At 40.4% G+C, this 17,288-nt stretch overlaps 1 pseudogene; it reads left to right on the top strand.

Moving 5' to 3' along the window:
* The first annotated feature begins 431 nt into the window (after nucleotides 1-431).
* Nucleotides 432-1,323, top strand: LOC127652562 (DELTA-stichotoxin-Hcr4a-like; annotated as a pseudogene).
* Nucleotides 1,324-17,288: the final 15,965 nt, after the last annotated feature.

The following is a 17,288-nucleotide window of genomic DNA, read 5'->3' on the forward strand; positions in this document are numbered from 1 at the left end:
TGTCAGTGATTTTACATTTTATATCACAAGTTTCCAATTGGAAAGATCTACAGTATTTGAACAATTTTGTATCTATGTCAGTGTTTTACATTTTATATCACAAGTTTGTATAGTCACATACTCACACAAACAAACATACATGACATTCCTCACAACACAGAAAAGCGTTTAGATGTTTTTGAGTTAGCTGACTATTTTTCAGAAAAAGACTATGCTTTTCCTTGTATAACGTATGATTGAAAACTTTATATCACAGAAAAACCAGAGAAAGTTATGTTATTTTCTCGGTGGCCCAACAGAGTAAACAAAAAATGATTTACCCTTTGTTTTACTGTTAGGTGCAGACTCTGTATTACTTGTTTTCTCTGCACCATTCTTTCCCTTCCTACTTCTCTCCATTTAGCTGTCAGTCAGAGCTATTGCATATCATCATGACTGAGTCTGCTGAGGCTCCGGCTGCCAATGTGAGCAGCAGGAGAAACGTCACCATCGAGATCTCCAACCTGACAACCAACTACTGCCTCTTCAACCCGGAAGAGGTTGAGAGTGGAAACTGAAGCAAAGCTTTCTCTATAATGTTAAACCAGCCAATCAAAAAATACTCACCAGATAAATTAGGGACTAGAGAAAATGCTTCTATTTTGCATTTATCTAATTTACAGGGTTTTTTTTTCTTTTAAAACTTCAATTTCAATGTGTTCTCAGGTTTTTGGTCTTTAAATTAAGAGATAGGGTTTTAGGGTTTTAGAATGTACTTTAATGTGAAAGCGTACATGGCAATGGTGAAATATTTTTAAATAATGTATCTATGTCAATGAGTGTATCTGTCCTAATGTATAATTTATGCTTAACACTTCCATCTAATCCCACATCTATCACACGTCTATCTGGAGAGTGGTGAAACCTTCAACCCACCTCAGCCCTCTGTACATCCTCTTAAGACTGAAGTATGCACTTTCTCAAAGACCAGCGCCCAGGCCACTGGCAGTGTGGGGGTCATGACCTTATGAGCAAAGCAGTAATTTCTACATTGAGATCCTGACTATCAAGTTCTCGATTCCTTGGGACTACAGTCTGTACAAGAATTGGATTGTATCGGGCATTTACCCTAAAGGACAGGAGTGTGATCAAGCCCTTTATAAAGAAATGTATTATCAGAAGAACCAGCAGGGCTTTGTAAGGGAGGAGGCTAATGGGTCAGGCATTAACTATGAGGGCAACTACCTAGCTATCAGTGCCACCATGTGTCCTTTAGGCAAGGCCATCATAAATCTGGAGGTGTGGGACAAGCTATTTTCTCCTTTGACTCAGCAGGCTTGCTGAGAAGATAAGCCAAACTGACTCAGATCATGCAGTCTATTTTCACAGATTGTGTTTCTGATATGTCAGTTATCATCAATATTCAAAGTTACAACTGTTGTCAATCAAACAGAACTTCTCCCTTAGCTTTCTAGCCAGCTTTACAGACCACCAACGTGCATGTTAATTCTGAACTCTGCAGAATGATCTGAGATTGTTTAAACTACTCAATCTAACACAAGTTGAGCTCTGTACATGCAATATATTTTTTACAGCTTTGTAATGCTCCACTCTTTAAACAGTTTTTTCTCTCTGTCCGTAAGATGTGTGCTTACATTTTTTTAAATGCTTTCTGGAAGCTAAATTCGCTCTCACATCAGCCAGTCATTGTTGTGTTATTATTCAGTCGCACCATCTTACAGGTTGTTTTTTTTTGCACCCTCATCATGCAGAGAGCCCTCTGAACAATACACACTGTCTGTACCTACTGCCAATGGTGAGCTTTTCTTTTTTTTTATTTTTATTAATATTTATTCTGCAGTTTAATCTTAATACCTTTGTCTTTTTCTGAGCCTGAAGGCTTGGAACTGAGATTGTCAGCTTTAAGCTGGAAACAAATATTTTTTGACTCCCCTGAATAGGGCAGTTAAACCACAGAAAACAGGCAAACACAGAGGAAGATATAAAGAATGAATGTCGAAAAGAAAAAAGGACAGCATCAAACAAGTGGTGGAGCAAGTTTTGAATACATCTTTTGATTATTCATGTCCTGAATAACGTCTCAGTAGTAGTGATGGTATGGATTTTAATGAATCTGGCTCCAATTCCACTTTATAATTACAATTACTTAAAAATGTTGAAAATGATTTTAGCAGTTCTAGTATTTCCCCAAACTGAGATGTTGGATTAGCCACACCCCCTCTTTCTAAAACCATGCACTCAAAAAATATCAAATGAGCTTTATTGAGACCGACATTGAGCAGAAGCGGGTATAGAAAACAACAGCAGCAAAATAGCAGCATCAACTGACAAATGTTATGAGCATCATGGCATAAAAATGGCATTAAGCCTCTCTAATTTGCTTAAACTTCAATACTATGAGAATACACAAAATTATTGACAGGCAGAAATGTCAGAGACCACGGCCCGAAGAAACATTTTTGTATGTTGTTTACAGAGTCTAGTGCTGTCACACTTATTTCATTAATATTTTTCAGGGAGTAGGCACAACTTTTGCATACCTTTCCATGAAAAAAATCACTTACAACACCTTTAATGATTCCATTATCAAGGAAACCCTTTCACAAGTGTATTTTAGTTTGGGTCCATAGACAAACCCCATTGTGAAATGTTTTTAAAAAACAAAACCTGTTCTCGATTCCCAACACTTTTGAGTTGGCACTGGATGATAACTTACCCAATTAACAGAGTACTGTTGTGCACAAACAGTTACCAATTTACAATCAATTAAATTTCAATGCCCATTTCTCAGTAAGAAATTGAACTATAACTGGCAAACTACTGATGCAATCTTCCAAGCAAGCATCACTTTCTGCCCAAATCTGGATTGACTGACATCTCATTTAACACCCCCAGAAATCAAGTCATCATGGTCAAAGAGCAACATTTGTTCAAGAGGCCACTATTACAAACATCTTAAGCAAAGACAAGTTTTTACTAAGATCTTAAATCAATGTTTAAGAACGTCTAGGTTAAGCATGTAACTGATGGAGGGAACAAGACTTTGTTTCGAAGAAGCAACACTAGGGGTCTCTCTTGATAGCCTTTTGCATCTCTGATTTATGAGAAAAGGCCTATGAGAAATTGGCAGACAGAATTTGCATGTCCCGCCCAAGGACATACGGGTATAAAGGGAAGGAAATGCTTCTGTTTCATTCAGGATTTTTCTGAGGTGCCGGCAATGAGGTTCGGCCGCAACAGTGGCTCGGTTCAGCGATGTGGCCGGGAGGACACAACGTCTCGTTCCCTCCATCAGAGAACGGAGTTACTGAGGACAAGGTCTCGAGGAGGCGTCCTCTAGACTCGTCAAAACTGGCCGGCCGGGGGACAACAGTCGTGGGGCTGGAGGCGAGAGGTCTGCGTCCAATGTGCCGGGACTGATGAGGTGTGGCGGCAGAGTGCCATGAGAACGGCATTTGCGGGCAAGGTGACCCTGAGACAAAGGGAATTGCTCATTTATTGAGAATGTGGGTACCGCAGCCCAAAGGGGGTGCGGCAAAGTAAGTAAACTTAACTGAAAATTCTCCTCCCGGCCCTCCACCGGGCCACGGAGGGGTCTGTTTACCAGCTCCGGAGCAAACATCTTGGTCGCTTGGTCGTCCGTCTGAGGAACGCTTGGGAGCCTTCGGGTCCTCGAAGTGGTTCATGAGACGGGGGCGTGCGCCTCCTGCAGGGTGCTCGACCTTAGGGCTGAGAGCTGGGCCCGGGTTGAGGTGGAGCTGTGTGTTTCTTAGGTGCCGCAGGAGGAGGCCCTCAGTGGGCAGATGGGGCATGGCCCGCACTGAAGGTGCGGCGGGGCATGATGTGAGATATGGCCTCCGTCTGCTTTTTCACCGCTGAGAACTGCTGGGCAAAGTCCTCGATGGTGTCGCCGAAAAGGCCGAACTGGGAGACAGGTGCGTCGAGGAAGCGTGTTTTGTCCACTTCACGCATCTCGACCTTGTTCAGCCACAGATGATGTTCCTGAACCACGAGAGTGGCCATCACCTGCCATTCGTAGCACTGAGGGTGAGGTCGGTCGCTGAGCGCAGTACCTGCAGCACGTCGAGATCAGGACTACCCAAGTGCAGATCTTTAAGAGCCTTGGCCACGTGGACTTGCAGGAGGGCCATGGCATGCAGGGCGGAAGTGGCCTGTCCGGTGTCGCTGTAGGCTTTAGAGGTCAGTGAAGATATCATCCTATAGGCCTTGGAGGGAAGCACAGGGCGACCCCGCCAGGTGGCGGCATTCTCGGGGCATAGGTGTATCACAATTGCTCTGTCCACCTGGGGGACCGCCGTGTACCCGTGGGCCGCTCTGCCTTCAAGGGTAGTGAGAGCGGATGAGCTAGAGGCACGGTGACAGGTGGAGAAGAGTGTCCGCCACGAACTCGTCAGCTCATCATGCACTTCCGGTAAGAAAGGAACTGGGAGGGGGGACGTGGCTGTGAGTGGCGAGCAGACCCGAGGAACCAATCATCCAGCCGCGAAGGCTGTGGGGAGGACGGAGGTTTCCAGTCCAGCCCCACTTTGACGGCTGCCCGCGCAAGCATGTCAGACATCTGGGCGTCAGTCTCAGACTTGGCGTGCTGGCCCGAAGGTGGTAGCCCAGTCGAGTCATCCGCATCAGACGCCGGAACACTCTCCGACGCCGGAACACTCTCCGATGCAGCGGCAAGCTCATCCAGCTCGGGGGCTCAAGAGGATAGGCAGGCTGGCCGTGAGGCGAGCCGCTGTTGCCTCGAGCCCAGACGGACATCAAGCTGGAGTGGCGTTCCTTCTCAGAAAGGAAAGCCACGACCACAACGTTGCCATGGTCATGTTCTCGCAGTGAGAATATGAGCCATCCACAAACACTACCTCGGTGTGATCGCTGCCCAGACACACGAGACAGTGCCTGTGGCCGTCAGGAGCGGGGAGCACTCTACCGCATCCAGAAACTACACAGGGGCGGAAGGGGATCTTTATAAAGATGCGTCCTGAAAAGGACATTCAACGCCAGCTGTGTATATGCTCTTTTAGAGAAAATAACACTTTTAGAGAAATAACTATTTAAACTTCGCTGTTGAAGAGCCCAGGGGCAAAGCTGCACTGCCGTGCAGAGAAGGAGAAAGCCACTGATATGCGCCATAGATCCAACAGCAGTATCGCTCAGAGATGGGAGGAACAGTGTGTGACTCGCAGATCGCTGCATACACAACCAGTCGGCTCCAAAGAAAATGTCTGAATGAAACAGACGCATTTCCCTCCCTTTATACCCGTATGTCCGGGGACGGGACATGCAAATTCTGTCTGCTAATTTCTCATTGTCCTTTTTGCATAGATCAGAGATGCAAAAGGCTCTCAAGAGAGACCCCTAGTGTCGACACATGACATCCACACATGTCGAAGTGAGCGACAGATGGGAACACCACAACTTAATTATACTATAACTACATTACCCTACAATTGATCAAAGGTTACCTTCTCTATCTGCTGTGGCATTTCCATGAAAAGCCATTCATAATTCAAAAGGCTAAGCCTCAGCTCTTTAGCAGATATCTCTTGAGCTTTGTTGCACTATGTATTAAGGTGGAGAACTGCCGCAAACATATGGCAAGTGCCTTTCTGATGCTACAGTGGGTATATTGAGTCAAGCGGGTTTATTTCCCCCACTTCTGAGCTTAGAATCACAATCCTTTTTACTCTCCCTAGAATATTCTTTTTGCACCATATGAAATGTTTTGCATTTACGGTTTCACCAAAATGAAAATTCTCTCATAATTTCCTCACCCTCATGCCATCCCTGATGTGTGTGACTTTCTATTTCTGCTAAACACAAACAAAGATTTATAGAAGAATATTTCAGATATGTAGGCCCATACAATGCAAGTGAATGGTAACCAAAAATGGCATGAGAGGGGAGTAAATGATGAGGGAATTTTTATTTTTGGGTGAACTATCCCTTTAATGAGGTTTAACTCTGTAATATGTTTAAGTATGTTAATTTAATTAAATATAAGCATATTTAGAAAATAATCTTGAGGGTGCACTCTGTAATTTTTTCCTCATTAAAAAAGTTGACATGAATTGTATTTTTTCACTATACAGTATGTAGTAAATCATGACCACTCACATTAAAATTAAGACTCCACGTTCATAACAGTAATCTTATAAATCTGTTTTATGCAACATGGAGAGGGTACGCACATGGTAGCATCATATGACCAGACAAATACTGCTCGCTTAACCATCCTGCTATTTGACACTTTCACTCATTGATTAAAATAATCATGGCTGACTGTGAATGCTAAACTCCTACAATGGCATCTGAAACTGAAAACACTGTTTATGCACTAGAGCTATCCAAAGCATAAGTGTTAACACACAAGTGGGAAACCTCAAAGATACCGCAGAGAGGAGGACATTGGGTCAAGATTAAAGGTTACACTACAATGCAGGTTCTACAATATTTAGAGCTAATTTGAGGGTTTTCAGGTCAGTGCTCAAGATCAGTATTAGATTGAAAGTGACAAAATTAACTCAGAGGTGCACTGAAGTGAATTCAAGATCACAGTGAGAGGTTCAAAGTTGAAAAAGCTAGAGGCCACCTTACTTAATGTCAGTTGCATGTTTATTGGTCATACTGGAATAGGACACAAGGCTGGACACTGGAGCTGTTAGGATTGATGGGCAGTCTGAAATGTCAAAAGTCTCAAGAATGTACAGATTCTTAAAAAAAGAGTCTACTCATTTTCTTCTTGAAAACAACTCAATGATCAATGATGATGTTGTGGCCACACATCGCTATAGGGATAACAAGTGCACAAGTGTCTTTACATGTACCGTACATTCTACAAATATTTTAATTTGATTAGAGAGACAATGTCAGTGACATCACAAACTGGAGGTTTCGAAGTTAATCAAAGAAGAGTTTCAAAAGAAAATAAATACACATCTTGCATGTCTGAAAATAGGTCTATGTGCATAAATCACTTTAATTTGATTAGAGAGACAATGTCAGTGACATCACAAACTGGAGGTTTCGAAGTTAGTCAAAGAAGAGTTTCAAAAGAAAATAAATACACATCTTGCATGTCTGAAAATAGGTCTATGTGCATAAATCACAATACATTTTCCCCGAGCCTTTACCAAGGGGTTTGCTGCAGCTGTAATGCAGTGATAGAGTGCCACTGTGTGGATGAATGAGGTACAGTGACTTAATGCTAGACACATATGCAAAATTCATACAAATTCTAGGTGTTTCTGTTGTTATGATTAGGCATTCCTCTGCTATTGGTCTTGTATAAGATAAAATAATTACATATGAGAGTTACATACAAATATGTTTTAAGATAATGAGAACACTGGCCAACCAAGTGTGTTTAAAAATTTGACTGGAAGTCTACTGAAATCTTTAAAGTAATTATTTAATACATGTATATATATATGTATATATATATATATATATATATATATATATATATATATATATATATATATATATATTTTAAAAATGCTCTAGTAATAATACACCATGTCTAATGAAATATCTTCCTGTGGTTGTGTTCTAGTTTTGCTGTGAAGTATAAAGAGTTCAGCCTCAACCAGGGGCCTGTTGCATAAAACTGTTTTTTAACTAGTCTTACAAGTTAGTTGTCTAAAATTTTGGTATTAACTTCTTCAGTCATTTGTATAAAAAATTAGATTGTTCTAATTTAAGACAAAAATGCAAGACTGCAGACCCATAGGCTAACTTTCGTTTACATTCCATGTTGCCATTGAAAATAACTGTCAGCTGAGCTTGTGGGGGCTTCAGTTGGGGACTAAAAGGACTTGAGTTGAGACTTGGTAGAAGATTTTACTTCTATGATGGTAACAAAATTCCTTAAGTTTTTTTATTATTATTATTATTTGGGTTAAAATCACTAAATTTGTTGATTACAATACATTTTGAAGCATTGTTTTCTTCTAATAGGCAAATATTTTCCACCAAAGGAAAACTATGTTGAGTGTCCACTGTTGGCCATTTTATTTAAGTTGATCATTTCATTTCCCATAATGCAATGCCAATTAGACTGTCTTACTAAAGACAACTGTGGAGCTTGTTTTATGCAACAGGATTTCGATGGCTTCTTAAGCTAGTCATACTAATTGTTTGAAGAAGTATTACGTTTTACGACTATGTTTATGCAACCGGCCCCAGGTTACATTCTACAGTCTTCAACCTCCACAATAAACAGCTAGAATCCTTCATATAAAGAGAGTATTAAAGCAACACCATATGTACATTTGTTTGCTTTTTGTGCCATACTGTTAAAGGACCAACACAAAAAAAAAGCACATTTTTTCATTTCTATATTAAATTACTTTTAACTTTATTCTAGAATCAAACTCTGGCTGAAAAGGAGAGAAAAAAGAGAAAGATAGAGGATGATAAGAACAACAAGTCAATGTGCATGTTTGCATTTGCATTTGCAGTCTCTGTGTTTGTTCCTAACATTCTTGGCCTCTTCTTTGAAATGTGCTTCAGTTTTTCTGTGGTTCTTGGCCAGGAGACCTTTACAGCATCCATCTGCACACGCCCACTCGCTCGTACCCAGAATGACAGCATCTCCTACTATACACAAACAACAAGACCGTCAACTAAAACAATTCCAGATAGAATCGTTCTGTACAATAATAAATAATCAGTGCCATACCTCAGAAATTGAAGTATTTTATCTTTTGATATTTCTCGTGCTGGGACCATGTCTTTTCTAACATGACTTCTGATTATTGTGGGGTTTTTTGCATCTTCAATTCAGTCTTTGTAAAGTGAGGTTTTTAGAGCTCTCCCAATCATAAGCTTTAATCTTCAGGCTCAGTTAACTATTATACCCACACATGTATTTGTTGTATTTTTTCTTTGTCATGACTTTGAAAAATGTGGTGTACGATTATCAAAAGAAAAAATCTTACTTTGTACACTTGTAACTGCAAACATTTCTTAAACAAATTTAAATTTCATGTAATTTAGGAATTTGACTCACTGATCGATATTATGTAATAAAAGTGACTGTATCACTAACTTTGTACATATCCCTGGGTGCCGACATTTTTGTGTGATATCACACACCTACACCTGCATTTCACACTGTTTCGAAGTTGGAAGTCTGACTTCAATTGCATTCCACTAGACTTTTCCTAGTGGGAAGTTTCAGGCTTCAGAATTCAGACTTTCTGAGTGTTCTGAGTTTGAATACAGAACCTACAAAGTGGACTTGGATATATCGTAATTCTGAATTCCAAGCATGAGAAGTCATATTTTCAAGTGGGAAACATCTCCTGTTACACATGTAACCTCGTTTCACTGAGATGAAGGGAACAAGATTGCTGTAAGCACTACAGGGAGTGCTTCTTAGACGAACTGGTTGAAACCCTTATTACATGACGGCAATCCTCTGTTTGGGAATTAGTGTTTGAGCCCCGCCACTTTAGGCACGTATTTGGCCTATGTAAGAGGTGGCTGTGTCAATAACAGTCAGTATCCCAACCATAATAAGGGCTTGGGGTCACCTGCTGAACGTAAACAGTGCAATATACAGAGAGGACTTGTCAAGAAATGGACCTCACGAATGTACAAAACCTCACGAACGTGATTTGTGAGGACCATTCTGCTGTCAAACATATGTCTTGTAAGGACAAACCATTTGTCCATGCCCATGAAGAGCCCATGCCTTTGGAATGCGCTTTGACACCAATAGGGTTAATCATGCCCTGTGATTCGTAAGCGAGGGCGATCGCATCAACGATCCAGTGAGAGAACCTTTGCTTGGAGACAAACATTCCTTTTTTAGCGTCCTCCGTAACAAACAAAGAGCTGATCCGACAGCCTAAACTGGCAGGTGCGCTCGACATATGTATGCATATGTTTCCCTGCCTTCGGCCCGAGACAGCTGGGATAAGCTCCATCACTACCCGTGACCCTGTATAGGACAAGCAAGTATAAAAGATGGATGAATGGATGGATGGATGGATGGATGGATGGATGGATGGATGGATGGATGGATGGATGGATGGATGGATGAATGGATGGATGGATGGATGGATGGGTGGGAAAGAAGGCATGTAGCGGACCACTTGAGCCCAAAAGGGCATTGCTAAAACCTAAGGCATGTAGCCTTTTCATAACCTTTCCACAGCTCTGGATGGGGATGCCAAATTGTGCCCTGTGCTTGAGAGAGGAAGTCCCCCCTCAGAGGTATTTCCTAGGGCCTTCTAGTTTCTCTATCATCTCCGGAAACCTGGACTGGTTGGGCCATTTCAGCATGACCAACAGAATTGTTTCACTGGGGGAAACCTGTATCTGGTCATTTGTGCGGTAGAGCGTTCACCCACGTTGGGGATTGGGACATGGAGTACCAAAGGGGACAGTGGGCGTTCTCCGTGGAAACATTTTGATCTACACATAACACATACTGTAAGCTACACATGCATTACACTTAAGTATTTTTTCAGTCACTTATTGTGTATAAATAGATGGACAACTTACATAATTTCAGTAGTACACCCAAATGACAATAGTTATATAGGCTATACTGTTCATGTGTTGTAAGACTGCAGCTAATGATTATTTTGATAATCAAATATCTAATGTTTATTAGATTGATTATTCAACTATTCAGGCAATATTGTAACAATTAATCATAAGCTATTAACCGACAATTCAGCTTGTGCCTTAAGTTAAGAGCAAAATTGCAAATTGCTAATTTATATATCTAATAAAAGTCCTTGAAATTCACACATTTATTTTGAGACAAAATATTTATTTGTCATTTTTAGTTTTGTTCAAGGTCATTAGATCAAATGTTTTTAATAGCTGTCCAACAAATGAAAGAACAGTATTTAGGGTAAAAAGCCCTCCTTTTGCAGGGGCCAAAGGCAAAACATGTTGTTTTGTAAGTGAGGGGAATAGATTTGTTCTGAAAAATGTTAAATGTGGGCTCACACTGACTTATTCAATCACAATGTGGATTCATTTGATTATAGAATACTTGAGACGTAATAAAATGCTAAATGTGTTTGAAAATAACAGGAAATCATGCACCCTTTCCTGAAGTAGTCATTTTGAGTAAGCTTTATCTTAATTTGTTACTCAAAAAAGCATCTTGCTGTCTCAAATTTATTTGCATTAGTTGACAAATTGTGCTTTATACCTTTTGCCCCAATATCTACACAATATCACTATAACTGTGATGCTTCTGTATTTTCTCATTTTGTATTTTTTATAATTCCTTAATACTTTGCAATCTACATCACCTTAAGTTGTTTGGAAAGTTTGGATTGCATCTGTACTATTCGAACACTATCTTTGTCTAAATGTTCAGCCCTAATGTGTTGTACCTGCTATAGTTTACATATAAATATACATGTTGTTTCATCATCAAATAGCAATGTCAAATGTAAATCAAGTCAATTACTGAAATAACAGCAGCACCTTGAGTAAGAAATAACATGTATATTTTTTACGTGTACACATATGGAATAATGATAATTCACTTTTGTTGCACAGAAAATCAACATGATATAGTATTTATTTGTATTAATATAGTACTAATTTCTCTTGTAATAAGAAAGAAATATAAATATAAATAATTATATATCCTGTGATAGTAAACTTATTTAGAAATTAAATATGAATCTTAATCATATAATTTATAGAAGTGCAAAAAAGAAACGCAGAAAATATCACATACCTAGGGTCTCTTTTGGTACTTATACATAAATAAATATATATTATTTTGCTATTTCACTTGAATGCGTAACATGTCATAGGAACGGATGCCAGATCTGGAGATCTGAGCTTTCCACTTAAAGGCAGCATAAACTTATACAATGAAACCCGACTTAAACAATAAATGTGTACATATTTTCTTTATTAACAGTCATTCAATAGGCCTATCATAAAATAAATTAAAAAAAATTTAACAGAAGAGATGTTAGCATTATGCAAATGAAATTCCCCAAGAACAGTTAATCATTTTAAAGGTGGGGAGAAAACTTCTTATAAAAGAAAAGTTCAATCAGATGTCTACTTCTTTTTTTTTCTTTTTTTTTCTCAACATGGCAGCACTCATGAATGTGAACCCAGCACCAAATTTAGAATAAATCAGCTTTTTCTTTAAAGAGCCCATATTATGCTCATTTACAGGTTTATACTTTTATTTTGGGATCTACTAGAATAGGTTTACATGCTTTAAAGTTAAAAAACACAAAACATTTTCTCATACTGTACATTACTGTAGCACCTCTTTTCACCATCTGTCAGACATGCTCTGTTTTAGCTCCTGTATCTTCAAAGCCCCCCCATCCGAAAAGTCCAGTCTGTTCTGATTGGTCAGCTAGCCAATTCTGTTGTGATTGGTCAACTGCTTTGAGCGTGTGTCCGAAATGTAACATCCCTTACCATAATCGAAGTAGCCCTTAAGTGGGCATTATGCAATATACATAGTGACATAGCTAAGTCACGGAAGTAATGTCTGGACTGCAAACCAGGTGTTTCAATCAGTTCAGAGCAGTGTTTTCTGTGGGAGAGAGTAACTCCCTAGGTAAAATCCCCAAAAGCAGAACAGGTTATCTTTAAGACGACTACATACCATTTAACATGACTACAATCATCCCATGTAGGTGTACATAAATAAATAAAAATCACAAAATATATGTATGTTTGCAAGCCATTTAGTGTGATGTTTGTAACATGGCTGTTTTTCTGGGTCTGCTCTTTTGGGAAAGGAAGAAGCCTGCAATATGGCTGTTGAGCAGAGTATCTCAGAGTTGATACTATAGAAATTCTACAGCAGAATGATGACATCTCAGATTATTACTCCGTTTCTTGTTTGTTAAAATCAGCTAATGTCGCTCACTCTATAGCATGCTGTCGTTCAGGTAAAACTATTCTTTCAGACACTAAAGATAGCTTCACTAATAATCTTCCAGAATTGTCTCACATACTCAGTAAGACAAAAAGTCTAAAAAAAACTTGATGAAATAACAGAAATATAAAAACAATCTTCTCTAGCACTCATGTCCCTTCGATTAAAGAAAATTAAAGAAAAAAGCCTTGCATTGTGGTACAATGATAACTCATGCTCTCAAGATAGCAGGTAGGAAAATGGAGCACAAATGGAAGAATACAAAATGAGAGCTATTTTGTGGTGCATGGAAGGTTAGTGTCTATAGCTACTGACAGGCACTAAAAGTTGCCAGGTTAGCATATTTTAGAAAACTCCTTGAAAATAACCACAAAAATCCAAGATATTTATTCAGTACTGTGGCTAAATTGGTTAGGAACAGCACCTCAGAAAACAGTGTCTCATAATTTTGCTCATGAGCAACTTCAATCCAAAAATCAAAAGCCATGTGAGTGGAACATGTATTTTAGATCCAATAACAACTAAGCTCTTAAAAGAGGTATTCCCAGGAATCTCAGAACCTCAAACATGTCCCAATAAACTTTAACCTGTTGATATGCACCCCCATTTTGAGCACAAACCATGAAAATGACATACCTGAACATAAATGGTTGTATTTTCTGGACCCTTTGGAGTATGGACACAGTTGTAGTATCTTCTGACAGTTTGAGCTTTATTTCCCCGAGTTTCAAAATTAATATATATTGTTATTTTTTAAAGTTAGAGAAGCTGAAGTTTATAGTAATAGAAATATTTTGTGCTGAACATGTTTTATAATCTAAAAAAAAACAATAATAAAAGTGCCAAGGCAACCCAGAAATACAATGTTCTCAAAGCCACAAGTCTAAAGAAGTTACGTTTCAAATTTCAAATATGATCTTACAAAAAATGTGGTTCCTGCAAGCTTTTTTCTCTGAAAATCGCTGCCGGTATGCATAGTCAAATTAAGGCTCCACCTTTCAAGACGGCACAAAATTTGACAGCACATCCTGGCTATTATGAATAAAACTACACCGCATTTTTTAAAATAGACTTTGGAGACAGGCTCATTTTGTTTACAGCACTCTAACATATAAGATCATATACTGGTTTACAACATGAATGCTGCTCAGATTGCATAGTTTGTTGAAGAAAGATGACAAAGGGTAATTCTTTCAGGCGAGATCGCATGTAATCAGTATTATCAATATATCTCAGATGTATCACTTTTATGGACAAAAAGTGCTATTGGATGTTTTTCAATGAACGCTTGACATGGACAATTGACCCAAGTGTGGCGAACTGGATTCACCTGGCAATCGCGATTTCATAACAAAGGTATGAAGTCCCGTTTTGATATTGCATGTTTTCATTTATACTCCTGGCACAAATAACTAAATTACTGTTTATGGAGCATTGCTATCATGAAACAGAGATCGGATATCAATGTTGAACCCTTAGACCTTTGAAAAGATGTATAATTTGTATTATACTTTATTAACTTTAAAATTCTGTTAACTACATACAAAGCTTTGAATGCTCTAGCTCCACAGTACTTAAGTGACCTTCTGACACGCTATATTCCATCACGTTCATTACGATCACAAAATACTTTGCTCCTAAACTATGGAATAGTCTCCATAACACTGTTCGGGATGCAGACACACTCACTCAGTAAGTCTAAACTAAAGACTCATCTGTTTAGCCAGGCATACACCAAATTTATCCTTCAACTCACAATTAGGCTGCTTTAGTCAAGTCAAGTCAAGTGTTTTTTATTGTCGTTCAACCATATACAGTTAGTACAGTACACAGCGAAATGAGACAACATTCCTCTAGGACCATGGTGCTACATAAAACAACATAGCACAAACACAGATCTACATGAGTCTACACAGACTAAATAAGACCAACACATTTCTACATAAAGTGCACGTGCATACATATGCAAAAAGTACGGGACAGTACAATAATTACTCAAAAGGACCAGGACAATAGGCACAGTAAGAGACAGTGCAGTGCCGACCAGTACACATTTGGAATTTGAGTAGTGCAAAAAGATGATACTTTCTAAAAATGCCAAATGTAAACATAACATACAATGAAATAGTGTTAAATGGACATAGCAGTTATTGAGGTAGCAGCCAGGTATAAAGTGACAATGAATTAAGTGCCACTCTGGACATGTGCAAAAGTTGGATGGTGTACAGGTGTGTGTGTGTGTGTGTGTGTGTGTGTGTGTGTGTGTGTGTGTGTGTGTGTGTGTGTGTGTGTGTGTGTGTGTGTGGTGTCAGTCCAGTCTCTGAGTATTGAGGAATCTGATGGCTTGGGGGAAGAAGCTGTAATACAGTCTGGCCGTGAGGGCCCGAATGCTTTGGTATCTCTTGCCAGACAGCAGGAGGGAGAAGAGTTTGTGTGAGGGGTGTATGGGGTCATCCACAATGCTGGTTGCTTTGTGGTTGCAGCGTTTGGTGAAAATGTCTTTGATGGAGGGAAGAGAGACCCGATGATTTTCTCAGCTGTCCTCACTATCCTCTGCAGGGCTTTGCGGTCCGAAACGGTGCAAGTCCCAAACCATGCAGTGATGCAGCTGCTCAGGATGCTCTCAATAGTCCCTCTATAGAATGTAGTGAGGATGGGGGATGGGAGATGTGCTTTTCTCAGCCTTCAAAGAACGTAGAGATAATGCTGGGCTTTCTTGGTAATAGAGCTTGTTTTGAGGGACCAGGTGAGGTTCTCCAGGATCCTCACATCAAGGATTTTGGTTCACTTGATGATGTCCACAGAGGATCCGTCAATGTTCAGTGGAGAGTGGTCACTCTGTGCTCTCCTGATGTCAACAACCATCTCTTATGTTTGGACCACATTCAGAGACAGGTTGTTGGCTCTACACCAGTCCGTTAGCCGTTGCACCTCCTCTCTGTATGGTAACTCGTTGTTCTTGCTGATGAGACCCATCCACGGTCGTGTCATCGGCGAACTTGATGATGTGGTTTGAGCTGTGCATTGCTGCACAGTCGTGAGTCAGCAGAGTGAACAGCAGTGGACTGAGCACACAGCCCTGGGGGCAGACCGCCAGGCCTGAGTCTGCTCCATGCCATGTCAAAGCCAAGCTTCAGTCTGCTCCATGCCATGTCACGCCTCAGCCTGTTCCATACCATTTCACAGCCATGTCTGAGTCTGCTCCATGCCATGTCATGCCCCAGCCTGTTCCATACCATGTCACAGACAGGCCTCAGCCTGTTCCATACCATGTCACAGTCACGCCTCAGCCTGTTCCATACCATTTCACAGCCATGTCTGAATCTGCTCCATGCCATGTCATGCCTCAGCCTGTTCCATACTACGTCACAGCCACGCCTCAGCATGCTCCATGCCGTGTCTCAGCCAAGCCCCAGACTGCTCCATGCCATTTCACAGCCATGCCAGAGTCAGCTCCAGGCCATGTCACAGCCACGCCCGAGTCAGATCCAGGCCATGTCACCGCCACCCCGGGTCTGCTCCATGCCATGTCACCGCCACGCCTGAGTCCTGTATTTAATAATGTTTCTACGGGAAGAGTCATCCAGAAAATGTGATGCGATGCTTGCACAACAAATGTATTGTTTTAGGTGGAACTTGGAAAAGGAGTGTTGAATAAAGATGGTTAAATTGATTTCAACTCTTTAGTGTTTATTTGTAATTGTTTACACATAGAAAACAAAGGAAAATGTACACACATACAATTCACCTCTGCAATGTCTTTTGATTATTTTATCAAGACATTTCTCATGGTACACACACACAATCAAACATATATGGCAATAAAAGAGGGGAAATTGTTTTCTGTGGGTGTTTTTATGGGAATGTGGACCTTTCAGGTCAATTTGAGGGGTGCCTATGGTATGCATGTTCCACATTTTATCGTGAGTGTGTCATGCAGTGTTATACTCCCACTGGTCTGATCTTGGTTTTGACTCGGTCTCGCCCTTCCTTGGTCTTGGTCTCAACTTGGTCTCAACACCTCAAAGTCTTGGTCTTGTCTTGGTCTTAATACACTCTGGTCTTGGTTTAGGTGGTTGTGGCAGAGTGGAGGGCGGGGCCGGATCGTGATCATACTCACCCGGTCCCTTATCAGGCTAATCAAGCTTCCGAGAGGGATAAAGGCCGACTGCGGATGATTGTGCGGGAGAGAGAGACACACATGACGGACATGTCCGTAAACTATCTCTCTCTCCCGCACAATCATCCGAGACTTTCTCCTTGTGGTTCCCATGACCTAATCTATGTGCCAGCCCAGAGTATGCTCTCAGCCTCTAGAGTCCATATATACCAAAAGTCTGAGCCCACCTGTGAAAATGCTTTTTTTTTTTACGTTTTT

This window comes from Xyrauchen texanus, chromosome 12 (assembly GCF_025860055.1).
Source record: "Xyrauchen texanus isolate HMW12.3.18 chromosome 12, RBS_HiC_50CHRs, whole genome shotgun sequence".
Lineage (NCBI taxonomy): Eukaryota > Metazoa > Chordata > Actinopteri > Cypriniformes > Catostomidae > Xyrauchen > Xyrauchen texanus.